Below are 17,223 nucleotides of genomic sequence, written 5' to 3'. Positions count from 1 at the left end.
TGTGGAGCAACTAATTGTCCTTTTCCTGGAGCTCCAAATTGACTATTTATGAAACACTAATTGTCCTATCTAAGTGACTACTAGTTATATATATGTCTCCGAAATGTCATTTTTATGATGCAACCTCCTAAATCCGCTGCTGCAAGGATAGCTACGTCACCTCTTTCTAGAGCTAACTCTGAAATTTCTAAACGGAATTCTCCTGTGGCTGGAGCTAATTGCGCTGTTTCTGGTTCTGTTAATTTTCCAGTCTGTGGAGCTCCTAATTCTTCTGTTTTTGGAGCACCTTCCCCTATTCCTGGAACTAAACATCTTGTAACTATAGCTGAAAAGTCCTCTGCTTCTGGAGCACCTGATTGCCCTTCTTTCTGGAACTAATTGCGATATTTCTGGACATAATTCCCCTCTTCTGGAGCTCCTAATTCAGGTGTTTCAAAAGCACTTAATTCCCCAGTTTGTGGAATTAACTCCAATATATCTGGAGCCAGTTCTACGGTTTCAGGAATTAATTCCTGTAATTAAAGATATCCCCTTCCCCGTGTTTCTGGAGCTATATCTCTTGTTCCGGGGTTAGTTTAAATGTTCTTGGAGCAGCTAAGTCCCAGCTCCTGTGAACTCCAAATGCAACTGTTGCTGGAGCTCCTACTACCCGTGGTTATGCAGGTCCTAGTTCCCCTGTTTCTGGAGCTATTTCAGTTGTTTATGGAGATCTTAATTCCCCTCATCAGGATCTACAAATTGCATTGTTTATGATGCAACTTATTGTGCTTTTTATGTAGCTACCATTTCCCCGATATATTTAGCTACGAATTATTCTGCAAATGTTGTGCTCTCCTAATTTCCTCGCGACAGGAATAGCTCGGTACCTGTTTCTTGAGAAAACTCTTCTCTTTCTAAATGTAATTCCTTTGTTTCCTTTGTGTACTGAACAAATTCCAGCGTTTCTGGAGCTCCTAATTCTCCAGTTACTCCAGTGCCCAATTTGACAGTTTCGGTTACTCCTACGCCTCATCTTTCTCGAACTAATTCCCGCGTATCTGGTGCTAATACGGTTGTTTCATAACTAACTCCAGTATTCCTAGAACTCCCAGTTCCCCGCTCTGCAGCTCCCAATTCCCGTGTTCCTGTATCTGGACCTAATCTTTTTACTGGAGTTCCGATTTTCCCAGATTGTGGATCTCCTAATCTGTTTCTGGAGGTAACTCCCCTGTATCTGTTGCCAATTCAACTGTTTCTGGAGCTAATACTTTTTTTTTCTGGGGACAATTCCTGTGGAGCTTCAAATTTCCATATTTCTGGAGCTCAAAATTGTGTGGTTTATGAAGCACATAATTGTCCTTTTTACGTGTCTAGTAGTATGCCGATATATATGGCTCCGAATTGTCCAGATAATGGTGCGCTCTCCTAATTACCCTGAAACATGAATAGAAAATTCACCTTTTCTGGAGGTAACTCTCCTCTTTCTAAATATAATTCCCATGCTTCTGGAGATAATTACTCTGTACTGTGATTATTCCTGTGTTCCTGGAGCTCGTTTCCCCTGTTTCTGCAGCTCTGTATTGCCCTGTTTCTGGAGCTGCTAATTTACCAGCTTCTGTAAATCCTACTTTTCTTCTTTCAGGACCTAACTCCACTGTTTCTAGATCTAATTCCCTTGTTTCTGCGCTAATTCCCGTGTTCCTGGAGCTGCTACTTCCCCTCTTTCTGCGACTCCAAATTTCCTCGTTCTTGGAGAGCATTCCTCTGTTTCTGTCGCTAATTCAACTGTTTCTGGTGCTAATACCTATATTTCCAGAAAAAATTGCATAGTTTCTTGAAGTTCTTGTTCCTCTATTTCTGGAGATTCTGAGTTGTTTATGGAGCTCCGAATTGGCCTTTTTCTGCTGCTCCAAATTGCGATGTTGAGGAAGCACCTAATAGTCCTATTTAGTGTCTACTATATATCCGAAATGTACTGTATATGGTGCGCTCTCTTAAATCCACTGCTGGAGGGACAGATACGTCATCTATTTCGAGAACTCACGCTCCTCTTTCTAAACGCAATTCCCGTGTTTCTGGAGCTAATTATGCTGTTTCTGTAGCGAATGCCGCTGTTCGTGGAGCTACTAATTTCCCAATCTATGGATCTCTTAATTCCTATGTTTCTGGAGCAAATTCCACGGTTTCTGCAGCTAATCACCTTATTTCTGTAGCTGATAAGTCTATGTATCTGGAGCACCTGATTCTCCATCTTTCTTGATATAGTAACCATATTTCTGGACATAATTCCCTTCTTTCTGTTGTTTCTAATTTTGCTGTTACTGGAGCACGTAATTCCCCACTTTGTGGATTTTACGCCAATATTTCTGGAGCTAATTCCCCGGTTTATGTAATTAATTCCTGTAATTAAGGATATCCCATTGCCCCTGTTTCTGGAGCTATTTCCCTTGTTCTGGGGTAAGTTGCAATGTTCTTGCAGCTGCTAAATTCCACGTTATGGGAGCTCTGAATGCCGCTATTGCTGGAGTTCCTACTATCCCAGGTCATGCAGATCCTTGTTCCACTCTTTCTGGACCTATTTCAGTTTTTGGTGAAGATCCTAAGTCCGCTCTTTCTGGAGCTTCAAATTGAGGTGATTATTAAACACCTAATTGTTCTTTATATGATGCTACCATTTCGCTTAAATATTTAGCTCTGAAATAATTGCTTATGGTGCGCTCTCCTAATTCCCCTGCTACAGGAATAGCTAGTTTACTGTTTCTTGAGCCAACTGTTCTCATTCTAAATGCAATTCCATTGTTTCTGGAGCTAATTCCGCTGTACTGAACACATTCCGGTGTTGCTGGAGCTGCTAATTCCACAGTTTCTCCAGTGCCCAATTCGGCAGTTTCTATAACTGCTAATTCTCATCTTTTTAGACATAATTCGCCTTTATCAGTTGCTCATACTGTTGTCTCCGAACTAATTCCAGAATTCCTGGAATTTATTATTCCCCTCTGTGCAGCTCCTAATTCCCCTGTTCCTGGAGATAATTCCCCTGTTTCTGGAGCTCATGTTTTTCTGGAGTTCCGAATATCCCAAATTGTGGATCTCTGATGCATCTGTTTCTGGAGGTAACTTCCCTGTTTCTGTTGCTAATTCAACTGTTTCTGGACCTAATACCTTTTTCTCTGGGGAAAGTTCCTGTGAAGCTCCACATTTCCATATTACTGGAACTCCACATTGTGTGGTTTATAAAGCACATATCTTCCTTTTTATGTGTCTATCATTTTGCAGAAATATATGGCTACGCATTGTTCTTTTTAAGGAGCGCTCTCCTAATTACTCTGCAACGTGAACAGAAAATGTTTCATGAGGTAAATCTCCTCTTTCTAAACATAATTCCCCTGCTTCTGAAGCTAATTGCGTTGTACTGCGATTATTCCTGTGTTGCTGCAGCTCGCTTCCGCTGTTTCTGCAGCTCACCATTACCCTTTTACTGGAGCTAAATCGACTGTTTCTGGAGTTGCTATTATTCGAATTTCTGTAACTCCAACTTTTCAACTTTCTAGATGTAATTTCACAGTTTCTAGACCTAATTCCCTGTTTCTGAAGCTAATTACCTTTTTCTGCTCTAATTTCCGTGTTCCTGGAATTCCACCTTTCCCCTTTCTGTGACTCCTAATTTTCCTGTTCCTGGAGGACATTCTCTGTTTCTGCAGCTAATTGTCCTATTTTAGTGTCGACTAGTTATATATGTATATCTACGAAATGTCCTGCTCGTGGTGCGCTCTTCTCAATCCCCTGCTGCAGGGTCAGCTAAGTCACTTCTTTCGAGAGCTAACTCTGCTCTTTCTAAATGCAGTTCCCATATTTCTGGAGCTAATTGCGCTGTTTCTGGAGCTAATTCCAATATTCCTGCAGCTGTTAATTTCCCAGTCTTGTGGAGCTCCTAAGTCTTCTGTTTCTGGATCAACTTCACCTGTTCCTGGAGCAAAACCCCTTGTCTCTGTAGCTGAAAATCCTGTGTTTCTGGAGCACCAGATTCTCCCTCTTTCGGGAGCTAATCACCATATTTCTGGACATAATATCCCCCCTTTCTGGAGCTCCTAATTCCGATGTTTCTGGAGCACTTAATTCCCCTGTTTGTGGAGTTAACTCCAAAAGTTATGGCACTAATTCCCCGGTTTCTGGAATTAATTCCTGAAATTAAGGATATCCCATTTCCACTGTTTCTGGAGCTATTTCTCTTGTTCTGGGGTTAGTTTCAATGTTTTAGGAGCTGCTAACTCCCATCTTATGGGAGCTCCGAATGCCGCTCAAGCTGAAGCTCATAGTACCCCAGGTTATGCAGGTCGTTGTTCCCCTAATTCCGGAAATATTTTACTTGTTTCTGGAGAACCTAATTGCCCTTTTTCTAGACCATCAAATACCCTGTTTATGAAACATCTAATTGTGCTTTTTATGTGGCTACCATTTCCCCAATATATTTAGATCCGAATTATTCTGCTTATAGTGCGGTCTCCTGTTTCTTGAGCCAACTCTTCTCTTTCTAATTCCTTTGTTTCTGGAACTACTTCTGCTGTCCAGAATAATTTCCCGTGTTGCTGGAAAGCCTAATTCCGCAGTTTCTGCAGTGCCCAATTCGGCAATTTCTGTAACTCCGAATGCTCATCTTTCTAGTCCTAATGCCCCTGTTTCTGGAGCTCATACCATTGTTCCTGAACTAATTCCAGTATTCCTTGAACTGTTAATTCCCCTCTCTGTAGCTCCTAATTCCACTGTTCCTGGAGCTAATTCCCCTGTTTCTGGAGCTAATCTTTTTTCTGGCGTTCGAAATATCTGATCTGTTTCTGGTGGTAAATCCCCTGTTTCTGTTTGCTAATTCAACGGTTTCTGGTGCGAATACCTTTTTTTCTGAGATAAATTAAGGTGGTGATCCAGATTTCCATATTTCTGGAGCTCCATATGTGCAGATTATGAAGCACATTTTTGTCCATTTTACTTGTGTACTAGGCTAGTAGATATTGCTCCGAATTATCCTGTTTATGGTGCGCTCTCCTAATTACCCTGAACATGAAACGTATATTCATCTTTTCTCGAAGTAACTCTACGATTTCTAAACATAACTCCCCTGTTTCCGAAGCTACTTAAGCACTACTGTGATTATTCCGGTGTTCCTGGAACTCGCTTCCCCTGCTTCTGCATTTCCCCCTTGCCCTGTTTCTGGAGTGAATTCCATTGTTTCTGGAGCTTCCAATATTCCAGTTTCCGCACCTGCTATTGTCATCTTTCAAAACGTAATTCCACGGTTTCTGGAACTAATTCCCTTGTTTCTGCGCAAATCCCCAGGTTCCTGAGCTCCTACTTCCACTCTTTCTGCAATTTCTAATTTCACATTTCCTTGAGTGAATTCCCCTCTTTCTGTAGCTAATTCAACTCTTTCTGGAGCTAATAACATTGTTTCCGGAGAAGATTGCATGGTTTCGGTAAGTCCTAGTTCCCCTCTTTCTGGAGATTCTGATTTGTTTGTGGAGCTCCTAATTGTCTATTTTCTCGAGCTACAAATTGCGCTGTTTGTGAAGCACCTAATTGTCCCATTTAAGTGTCTATTAGTTGTATATATATTTGTATATCACCGACATGTCCTATTTATGCTGCGCTCTCCTAAATCCCCTGCTGCAGGGACAGCTAAGGCACCTCTTCCTGGAGCTAACTCTGCTCTTCACAAACGTTTCTGGAGCAAATTTCGCAGTTTCTTGCACTAATACCCCTGTTCCTAGAGGTACTAATTTCCCAGTCTGTGGAGCTTCTAATTCCTCCATTTCTGGAGCAACTTTCCTTGTTCTTGGCGCTAATCACCTTGTTTCTGTAGCTGAGATGCCCACTATTTCTGGAGCAGATATTCCCACTTTCTGGAGCTAATCATATTTAAGGACACAATTCCCTTCTTTCTGGAGCTCCTACTTTTGGTGTTACTGGAGCAATTAATTGCCCAGTTTATGGAGTTTACTCCAATATTTATGGAGTTAATTCCCCGCTGATGGAACTAAAGCCTGTAATTAAGGCTATCACATTGCCCCTGTTTCTGCTGCTATTTCGCTTGTTTCAGGGTTCGTTGCAATGTTCTTGGAGCTGCTAAATCTCGCCTTATGTGAGCTCCGAATGCAGCTGTTGCTGGAGTTCCTACTACCACAGGTTATGAAGGTCCAATTACCCTGTTGCTGGAGCCATTTCAGATATTTCTGGAGATCACAATTACCTGTTTCTAGAGCTTCAAATTTCGCCGTTTATGAAAAATCTAATTGTGCTTCCATTTACCCGATATGATTCCATTGCTTCTGGGGCTACTTCCGCTGTACTGTACAATTTCCCCTGTTTCTCGAAATCCTATTTCCACTGTTTCTGCAGCGCCCAATTAGGCAGTTTCTGTGACTTTTGATTTTCATCTTTCTAGACCTAATTCCCCAGTTTCTGGAGATAATACCCTTCTTTCGGAATTAATTACAGTAATCCTGGAACTCCTAACTCCCGTCCCTGCAGCTCCCAATTCCACTCTTACTGGAGCTAATTCCCTCGTTTCTGAAGCTCATCTTTTTTCTGCAATTACAATATCCCAGATTGTGGATCTCCTACTGCAGTTGTTTATGGAGCAAATTCACCTTTTTCCTTTGCTACTTCAACGGTCTCTGGAGATAAGCATTTTTCTGTGGAAATTTCCTCTGGAGCTCCTAATTTCCCTTTTTTGTAGAGCTCCAGGTTGAGCGGTTTATGAAACCCATAATTGTCCTATATACGTGCCAAGTACTTTGCCGAATTGTCCTGTTTATTGTGCACTCTCTTAATTAAGCTGCAACAAGACATACTTCCATAGTTTCAATATCTAACTCTCCTGTTTCTGGCGCTAATTCCCTTCTTTCTGAGCTAATTCACGTCTTCCTGGAGCTCATACGTCCCCTCTTTCTGCGGCTCCAAATTCCCCTGTTCCAGGCGTTAATGTCCCTGCCTCTGGAGCTATTGTAACTTTTTTCTGGATATCCTAATTTCCCAGTTTGTGGAGCTTCTAATCCGTTTGCGGAGGTAACTCCGCAGTTTCGGTAGCTAATTCAACAGTTTCTCGAGCTAATGCCGATGTTGCTCGAGCTAATTCCCAAATATCTGGAGGTCCTAGTTCTCCTGTATCTGCAGATCCTAATTCCTCTGATTCTGAGGCTCTCAATTGCCCTGTTTATGTTATATCTAATTGCGCTTTTCATGTGGCCACTCATGATATATATATCTCGAACCACAGTATATTGTTTATGATGCACTCTCCGAATTCCCCGACTACATGATCAGCTAATTTACTTGTTTCTGGAGCTGGCTCCACATTTCCCAGATTCTGCAGCCTGCTTCAGAGGCCCACGTTGATGCTGCAATCTCCTAATTACACTCTATCTGTATCAACTAAATCTCTTGTTTCCTTTGCTCCAAATTAATTTGTTTATGGAAACATACTTCCCTCGATTGTGGATCGTATAATTCCACTGTTTTTGCAGCTAATTCCCCTGATTCTGGAGATCATAGCACTGCTTCTGGAGTTGAGTCCCCTGTTTCTGGAGCTAATTGCCTTGCTTAATAGTTAATTCCCGTCTTCCTGGTGCTAATTCCCATGTTTTCAGACATAATTTAGCTTTTTTCTGAAGCTCCGAATACATCAGTTTCTGGAGAGAAAACCCCTGTTTCTGTAGATATTTCAACGGCTTCTGGAACTAATAATTCTGCCTCTTGATCTGAATCCTTATATTATGGAGGTACTAGTTCCCCTATTACTGGAGATATATCAGCTGTTTCTGAAGATCGCAATACCCCCGTTTCTGGAGTTAATATTGCGCTTTTTATGGATCAGGTAATTGTCGTTTATACATGGTTCATGTCCCATCCACCAGCGCAAGTTCGTGCCCCATTCCAGCCCAATCTTCTGCACCATGCCAATCCAAGTTCCTGTCCATTCCCCAGACCATTTCACAATTTATGGAGCCTGCTCCTAAGTTCTATGTTGAAGGAGTCCTCTCCTAATACCCTTGCATCTGGATCTACTAAAGCGCCTGTATCTTTTGCTCCAACTTATTTTGTTCATGGAACCATACATCCCTTGTTTTTGGAATTTATATTTCCCCAGTTTCAGAATATAATTCCAAATTTTATGGATTAATTTCCCTGTTTCTGAAGATAATGGCCTTATTTCGGAGTTAATTTCCGTGTTGCTGGAGCTCCTAGTTCTGCAGCTCCCAATTCCCCTGTTGATCGATCTATTACCCCTGGTTGTGGAGGTAATTCATATTTTTCAGGAGCTCCTAATATCCCAATTTGAGGAGATCCTAAATCCTCTGTTTGTGGATGTAACTCCTCTGTTTCTGTAGCTAATTCAACTGTTTAAGTCGGTAATACCTCAGTTTCTGGTGCTGATTTCACAGTTTCTGGAAGTCCTAGTGCACCTGTTTCTGGAAATGTTGCAATTGTTTGCGGAGTTTCTAATATCCCCGTCACTGGAGCTCCAAATTGCGCAGTTTATGGATGACACCATTGTCCTTTTCTTGAGGCTATGATTTCCCCTATAGCTCCGAAGTGTCCTGTTAATGGTGCACTCTCCTATTTCCCATGCTTTAGGAACAGCTAATTCGCCTTTTTCCGGAGCTGTCTCCAAATTTCCCACTTTCTTGTTCCCTCTCCTATGTTCCAGTTTGAAGCTGCAATTTCCTTATTTCCCTGTATTCAGATCTACTAAATCTCCTTTATCTTTTGCTTCAAATTGCATTTTTTATTGAACCATACTTGCCTTGTTTCTGGATCTCGTAATCTCAGTTTGTGAAGGTAAACAACCTGAATCTGTAGCTACGATGTCTTCTGTTTCTGGAACTCTTGATCTGCCCCTTGGTGGATCTAATTCCAATATGTCTGCAGGCAATTCCCCTGTTTCGAGAGCTCCTAATACCTGTGTTTCTGGAACTAATTACCTGTTTTGGGGATTCACCTTCTATTCCTGGAGCTGGTATAATCAATGTTTCTGGATTTCCTAATAATCCAGTGACGAGAGGTCCCATTATTCCTGTTTCTGGAGCTATTTCACTTGTTTGTGGATCTCCTCATTGCGCAATTTCAGGAAATCCAAATTGCACTGTTTCTGGAGTACTTAATTATCCTTTTTATGTGGCTACTATTTGCCCGATATATATCGTACCGAATTGTCTATTTATGCTGCACTCTCCTAATTCTCCTGCGAAAGGAAAACCCAAGACGCCTTTTTATAAAGCTGTGCCCAATTTCCCAGTTCCTGGAGCTGTCTGCTATGTTACATGTAGATAGGGCGATCTCCTAATTCCACTCTATCTCGATCTCATAAATCTCCTGTTTATTTTGCTCCAAATTACATTGTTTATGGAACCTAAACTTCTTTTGCTTCTGGATCTCATGATTTCCCTGTTTCTATAGTCGAAATGTCCTCTGATTCTGGAGCAACCGATTCTCTCTCTTTCCGGAGGTAATTACCATATTTCAGAACATAATTCCCCTCTTGCTGTAGCTCCTAATTCCAGGGCTTCTGCAGCACATAATTCCTTGGTTTGTGCAGTAAATACCAGTGTTTATCGAGCTATTGTCCTCTTTCTGGATTTAATTCATATATTTAATGAGGTAATATTCCGTCTATTCTGGATCTAATTCCCTTGTTCTGTGGCTTATTTTTCTGTTCCTGGAACTGTAAATTCTCATCTTTAGGAAGTTCCTAATGCCCCTGTTGCTGGAGCTTCTAATACCGCAGGTTATGTAGATATTTCTCTTGCTGTTGAGATCCTAATTCCCCTGTTTCTGAAGCTGAAATGCACGGATTACGAAGCGTCTAATTCTTTTTTAATGCGGCTCACATTCCCCCGATATATATAGCTCCAAAGGGTTCTGCTTATGACGCGCTGTGCCAATTCCCCTGCTATAGGAACAGCTAATTTTCCAATTTATTACACTAACTCCCTTCTGTCTAAACCCAATTCCCATGTTTCATATATAATTCCGCTGTAATGAGCGAAGTCCTGTGTTCCTGAGCTCCTAAATCCCCGGTTTCAGCAGCGTACAATTCTTCTGTTCCTGGAGCTAATTCCACTGTTTCTGGAGCTGCTAATTCACCACTTCTTGTAACTCCTAGTTATCCACTTTCTGGACACAATTCCTCTGTTTATGGAGCTAAGTCCCTTGTTTTGTGCTAATTCCCGGGTTCCTGAAGCTCCTTCTTCATCTTATTTCTGGAGGTCCGAATATCCCAATTGTGTGAAGCTCCTAAATACTGTTTCTAGATGTAACTCTCCTGGTTCTGTAGCTAATTGAACTGTTTGGAGCTAAAACTTTGTTTCTGCGAAAAAAAATCCCCTAGTTTCTGGAACTGCCTCAAATTTCCCACTTTGTCGAGCCCTCTCCAAATTTCCATGTTCATGCTGCCCTCGCCGAATTCCCCTGTTTCATATCTGTATCACCTAAATCTCCTCTTTCTTTTGCTCCAAATTAATTTGATTATTCAACCATACTTTCCTTGTTTCTGTATCTCTGAATTCCCAAGTTTTTGAGCTAATTCTCCTGATTATGAAGATAATTTGCGTGTTCCTGTAGCAATTCACGGGTTTCTGGAGCTAAATCATCTTTTTGTGGGGAGTTACGAATATCCTAGTTTTTGGAGCCCCGAATTCTTCTGTTTCTTCAGGTAACTTCCCTGATTCTGTAGCTATTTTAACTATAATGTAGTGTAACAAATGAATACACCACTCGATGACTGTTGAATGGCAAATAATCGATTATTCACTTGCAAGGGAAAATAGGGTAGTTGATAATTAGCCCTTCACTGAGCTCTCCACCCCTATCTCTTCGATAAACTCTTGGTCTGGGACAGTTATACATTGCAGCAAATAGTTGTGTACCATACATTACAGCCATTGTCCTTTTATATGCCCTTTTTCAGTCCGACACAGATATATGATCTATTTCGCTCATATGATACACCTTGGAATATTTGGGGATTTTACATCTTGAGCATGAGGCTTGCATCCTTAATTCTAAGCAGCTGCAAGCGAGGCTTCCTGTAATGCAACACTCGTCTGAACCATATGAGTCTAAATATGGAACTGATGACGTATGTTGCTATCGGCAACTTGAAAACTCTATCATTGAATCAGATACAAGGGAGGCCCATGGAATACTTAAATTCCCCCTTTTGGTCCTTGACTACCCACCTCAACGTAACCAGCCCTTCTAAATTCAACAGTTGCGGTAATGAGCCTAGTGCACATGTAGCTATATTGCTCCCTCTATCTCATTAGGTTACTCTGCTTCTTTACTATCGCTTTAACCTTGCTTTTATTCCTACAGTTAGACTAAGCTGCACCTGTCTTTACATGCCAGGCTAATACAATAACAGTTGTAGAGCTACCAGCACACGAGAGATGATGCTTTAGGATGTGGTAAATTTGTATATTCTCTTTAAGTGGATCCTTTATCTCATTTATGTCGTCTGGGAGATAGGGTATGGGTGCTGAGAGGTGTTGCTCATACACCCCCAGATCTGCCCTTCATTCGTCCGTTAGATTCAGAGCAATAGATCACCATGCATGCATGTAGGTTCATGAGTGTCCTATGCTAACACGTAGGAAGAAGGTGCAGCAGACGCTGGGGTTAGTAATGTTAGAAAAAAATGTATTAGCTCCACAAGCCGTTGAATTAGTTACAGATGCAGGATAGTTAGCCCCAGAAACATATGCATTCGGAGATCCACAACCTGGGATATTAGGAACTCCAGATAAAACCTGAGCTCCAGAAATAGGGGAGTTAGCTGCAGGAACAGTGATATTAGGAATTGCAGAGAGGGGAAGTAGGAGTTTCAGGAATACTATAATTAGTTCAGAAACAAGGTTATTAGTACCGGAAACATGGGAATTAGGAATTACTGAAACTGCGGAATTGGACACTGCTGAAGCTGGCGAATTAGGAGCTCCAGAAAACGGAAATATGTTCAGTTCAGCGGAAGTAGCTCCAGAAACAAATTAATTAAATTTAGAAAGAAAATAATTTGCTCAAGAAACAGGAAACTAGCTATTCCCGCAGCAGGTGACTTAGAAGAGAACATCATACGCAGGAAAGTTCGGATATATATGTATATATATATATATACATATATAAAACTAGTAGACACTTAAATATTAAGTGGGGAACTAGGTCTTCCAGAATCCATGGAATTTTATGCGGCAACAAAGGTATGAGCGAGTTTACTCCAGAAAGAGGTAACTTAGCGCTTCCTGCAGCATGGGAATTAGCAGTGCGCAGCATAAACAGCACATCTCCGATAGGTATATATATATATAACTAGTCGACACAAAAATAGAACAATTAGCTGCTTCATCAACAGTGCAATTTGGAGCTCCATAATCAGACGAACAGGGGCTCCACAAACAAAATATAATGTCCACAAAGTGGGGAACGTGGACTTCAAGAAACTATGGAATGTTCGACGTAAATAAAGGAATTAGCTCCAGAAAAGGTTGAATTACCTCGAGAAACTAGAGAAACAGGGACATTCGATGTAGGTATAGGGAAATTAGGAGTCGCAGCAAGAGGGTTAGTAGGAGCTCCAAGAACATGGGAATTAGAAACATAGAAAATAAGTGCAGGAGGAGGCCATTCGGCCCTTCGAGCCTGCACCACTATTCAAGAAGATCATGGTTAAACATTCACCTCAGTACCCCTGTCCTGCTTACTCTCCATACCCCTTGATCTCTTTAGCAATAAGGGCAATATATAAGTCCCTCTTGAATACATCTAACGAACCAGCATGAACAACTCTCTCCGGAATTAGGTTCCACAGGTTAACAACTCTCTGAGTGAAGAAGTTTCTCCTCATCTCAATCGTAAATGGCTTACTCCTTATCCTTAGACTGTGTACACTGGTTCTGGACATGCTCAACATCGGGAACATTCTTCCTGCATCCAAACAATTCAGTCCCGTCAGAATATTATATTTTTTTATTAGCTCCACTCTCATCCTTCGAAACTCCAGTGAATACAGGCCCAGTCGAACCAGTCTCTCCTCATATGTGGTCCTGCCATCCCGGTAATCAGGCTGGTGAAACTTCGCTGCACTCCCTCAATAGCAAGAACGTCCTTCCTCAGATTAGGAGACCAAAATTGAACACAATATTCCAGGTGAGGCCTCACCAAGGTCCTGTACAACTGCAGTAATCCCTCCCTGCTCCTCTACTCATATTCCCTCGCTATGAATGCCAACATACCATTTGCCTTCTTCACCGCCAGCTGTACCAGCATGCCAAGTTTCAACGACTGATGTACCTGACACGCAGGTCTCGTTGCACCTCTCCTTTTCCTAATCTGCCGCCATTCAGAAAATATTCTGCCTTCGTGTTCACTGGAACAGAGCATTAGTTCTAAGGTATGCTAAAGTGATTGGAGAATAATGAATACGACACGCTTTTCATGAGTAATCTATCTTTTTTGACTGCTGTTTGCAATTTAGCGGTGAAAAGAATAGCTACTAATCATTAAAGGAAGCATTTTCTGCGACAATATATTATAAGGTATGGCCTGGATAATTATCTCGCACAGTGGTGCAAAATGAGCAGCATCGGATTCGCCTCTCGATGAGCATTGTTATCACAGAAATAAGGGCGTCAGTGACAGAACCTGTAATTTGGTCTAGAAACTGTGGAATGTGGTTTTGAAAGAGGAAAAGTAGGTGTTTTAGAAACTGGTAAATTAGCAGCTCCAGAAACAGTGGAATACGCTCCAGAAACAGGCCAATGGGGAGCTGCAGAAATTGGGGAAGCGAGCTCCATGAACACAGGAATAATCACAGTACAGAGCAATTAGTTCCAGAAACAGGGGAATAAGGTTCAGAAAGTGGAAAGTTACCTGCAGAAAAGCTGAATTTTCTGTTCATGTTGCAGGGTATTTAGGCGAGTGCACCATCAACAATTCGGAGCCAGACATATCGGCAAACTACAAGACACATATGAAGGATAATTATGTGTTTCACAGCTTGGGGGGTAGGAGAGCTTGGGGGTTTAGGAGAGCTTGTTGGGTAGGAGATCTTGGGGGGGGTAGGAGAGTGTGGGGGTGATAAGAGAGCTTGGACTGATTGCTGAGCTTGGGGTGTTAGGAGTGCTCGAGCGTATAGGAGAACATGCGGGGGTAGGAGAGCTTGTGGTGTTTCGAGAGATTTGGGGGGTAGAAGAGCTTGCGGATGTGGCTAGGAGAGCTTAGTGGCATTGGAGAGCTTGCGTGGGTTAGGAGAGCTGCTGGGGTAGGAGATGTTGGGGGCTAGAAAAGCTGGGGGGTAGGAGAGCTTGGGGGGTAGGAGAGCTTGGGCTGGTGGGAGAGCTTGGGGGGATTGGAGAGCATTGGGGGTAGGAGAGCTTGGGGGTGCTAGTCGAGCTTGCGCCGGTAGGAGGGCTTGGGGGCGTAGGAGGGCTTGGAGGGTTGAAGAGCTTGGGCGGATCGGGAATCTTGGGGGGATAGGACAGAATGGGAGGCAGGAGAACTTGACGGATGGTAGGAGAGCTATTGAAGTAGAAGTGCGTGCAGAGGAAGGAGAGCTTGGCGGTTACGGGAGCTTGTGGGGAGAAAGAGAACTTCGGGGATGAGAGACCTTGGGGTGAGAAGTGCTTGCGGCATGCATAAAAGTTCGGGGTTTGAAGAGTTTGGGGGGGTAGAAGGGCTTTTAGGGAAGGAGAGCTTGGAGCGGCAGGAGAGTTTGGGTGTAGATGAACTTCTGGGATAGGAGACGTTGGGGATTCGGAGTGCTTAATGGGTAGGAGAGCTTTGGGGGTTGGAGAGCATGGGGGTTAGGAGAGCTTGAGAGTAGGGGAGATTGGGAGGCTTGAAAATCTTGGGGTGTAGGAGAGTTTTGGGGGCTTGGAGATCTTTGGGGTGCAGGGCAGATTGGGAGGTGTAGGAGAGCTTGGGGGGTAGGAGAGCTTGTGGTTTGGAGAGCTTGGGGAGTAGGAGAGCTTGGGAGATTCGAACAGTTTAGGTGGTATGTTGTAGGAGTTAGGCACCTTTAGAATATACCAGAATACTAGGCATTATGCACCTGCTAGATATATCTAACCGCATATAAGTTTAAAGTGGCCACACTTAAAATGGCTGCCCAGGCATGATGGGAAATCAGGTAGTCAAGCTGTGAACTATTGAATGTTCAATGACCGAGCAATAACCCTGTGAGGCCCACTATAGGAATGCCTTGGATGCAGGATAAGAATAATGAGGAGAGAACCCATCTCGCGTATTCAAGGCCATAAACCAATTAATTCCCCAGGAAGAAAGAGATAAGAGAACCCATCTCCTGTAAAGGAGGTTATCAACCAATTATTTCTCCAAGAAGAAAGAACCAGTGAGAGAACCTATCTACTGTAGTAAAGTTATCAATCAGCCCAAACTGACAAGAACCGAACGTATGGTTCCTGAGACACTCCGGGAATTCTATTGGGTTAAAATAACCTATATGTAATCTATAATCGTTGTGATTGGCTTGTGTCCAGCCGTGATGGGCTGTGTAGCTGTAGTTAACTGTTTGTAACTGTTGTAAAACATATAAAGGTGCATGTAACCCTTTGTTCTGTGGAGAGAAGCCTGGACTCAGTCTTGTGATTTCCTCCCCGCCAAGCGTAATAAAGGCCGCAACGGCATTGGAACCGACTCTGAGTGTTGAGTGATTCTTCTGAGAAAACACTAACGCTAACATGGTAGAAGAGCTTGGTGGGTAGGAGAGTCTGGGGATAGGAGAGCTTGCGGGAGTAGCAGTGCTTGGGAGGGTAGGAAAGCCTAGGGGATAGGAGACCTTGGGGTGTAGGTGTGCTTGTGACGAGTCGGAGAGTTCGGGGGGTAGGAGAGCAAAGGAGGGTAGGAGAGCTTGTTGGGGTTTAATAGCGCTTGGTGCTGTAGGAGAACTTGGAGAGGTAGCAGAAATGGCGGCGTAGGAGAGCTTGGTGGAGTAGCAGATCTGGTGGGATAGGAGAGCTTGTGGAGTAGGAGAGCTTGGGGGTAGGAGAGCTTGGGGGTGATAGGAGAGCTTGGGTGGGGATAGGAGAGCTTGAGAGTGTTGGATAGCTTGGGCCTGGGTTGGAGAATTGAGGGATAGTAGAACTTGGGGGTTGAGAGATATTGGGGGGATAGGAGAGTTTGAATAGGGGGGCAAGTGTGTTTTGGCAGGGGTAGGAGAGCTTGGTATAGTACGGGAGCTTAGTGGGGTAGGAGAGATTGAGGGAGGTAGGAGATATAGCGTGGGTAGGAGAGCTTGCAGGGAAAGGAGTGCTTGAGGGGTTGGGACAGCTTGCGGGGTTGGAGAGCTTGGATGGATAGGAGAGGTTGCATGGTATGAGAGCTTGGTAGGGTAGGAGAGCTTGATGCGTGGGTACGAGAGTTTGGCGTGGTAGGAGAGCTTGGCGGGTAGGAGAGCTTGAGTGGGTAGGAGAGCTTGGGCAGTTGGAAGGCTTGTTTTCTAGGAAAGCTTGGGGGGGTAGGAGAGCTTGGGGGTAGGAGAGCTTGGGTTGTAGGAAAACTTGGTGGGTTAGGAGAGCTTGGAGGGGTAGGAGAGCTTGGGTGATTGGTGAGCTTGTGCGGGTAGGAGATCTTGCGAGGGTAGGAGAACTTGAATGGTAGGCGAGCTTGAGGGGATAGGAGACCTTGTGGAGGTAGAAGCGATTGGGGCGGTTAGGAGAACCTGAGTTGTATGTGAGCTTGGGGGTGTCGGAGAGCTTGGGGGTGTAGGAGAGCTTCAGAGCAATGAGAGGTTGAGCGTTAGGAGAGCTTCGGTGTAGGAGAGTTTGGTTTAGGAATATTTGGGGAGTAGGAGTGTCTGGGGGTAGGAGAGCGTTGGGGGGTAGTAGAGTTGACTGATTAGGAGAAGTTAGGGGTTAGGTGAGTTTGGGTTGGAAAGGGAGCTTAGGGGAATCGGAGCGCTTGAGGATTAGGAGAGCTTGCGGGGTCGGAGAGCTTGTGGGGTAGGAGAGCTTGGTGTGGTAGGGGAGCTTCGGGAGTCGCAGAGCTTGGCGGATTTGGAGAACTTGTGCGGGGTAGGAGAGCTTGGGCATGTAGTGGAGCTTGGGGGGTTCGGAGAACTTGGGAGGGCGTAGGTTGGCTTCGGGGTTGTAGGAGAACTTGGCGGGTTAGGAGAGCTTGGCAGCGTCGGGGATCTTTGGACTCGGAGGAGAGCTTGTGGCGTTGGAGAGTTTTCGGGGG

This window comes from Pristiophorus japonicus, unplaced genomic scaffold (assembly GCF_044704955.1).
Source record: "Pristiophorus japonicus isolate sPriJap1 unplaced genomic scaffold, sPriJap1.hap1 HAP1_SCAFFOLD_149, whole genome shotgun sequence".
In the NCBI taxonomy this organism is placed as follows: Eukaryota; Metazoa; Chordata; class Chondrichthyes; family Pristiophoridae; genus Pristiophorus; species Pristiophorus japonicus.
Note: the sequence above shows the minus strand (reverse complement) of the source record.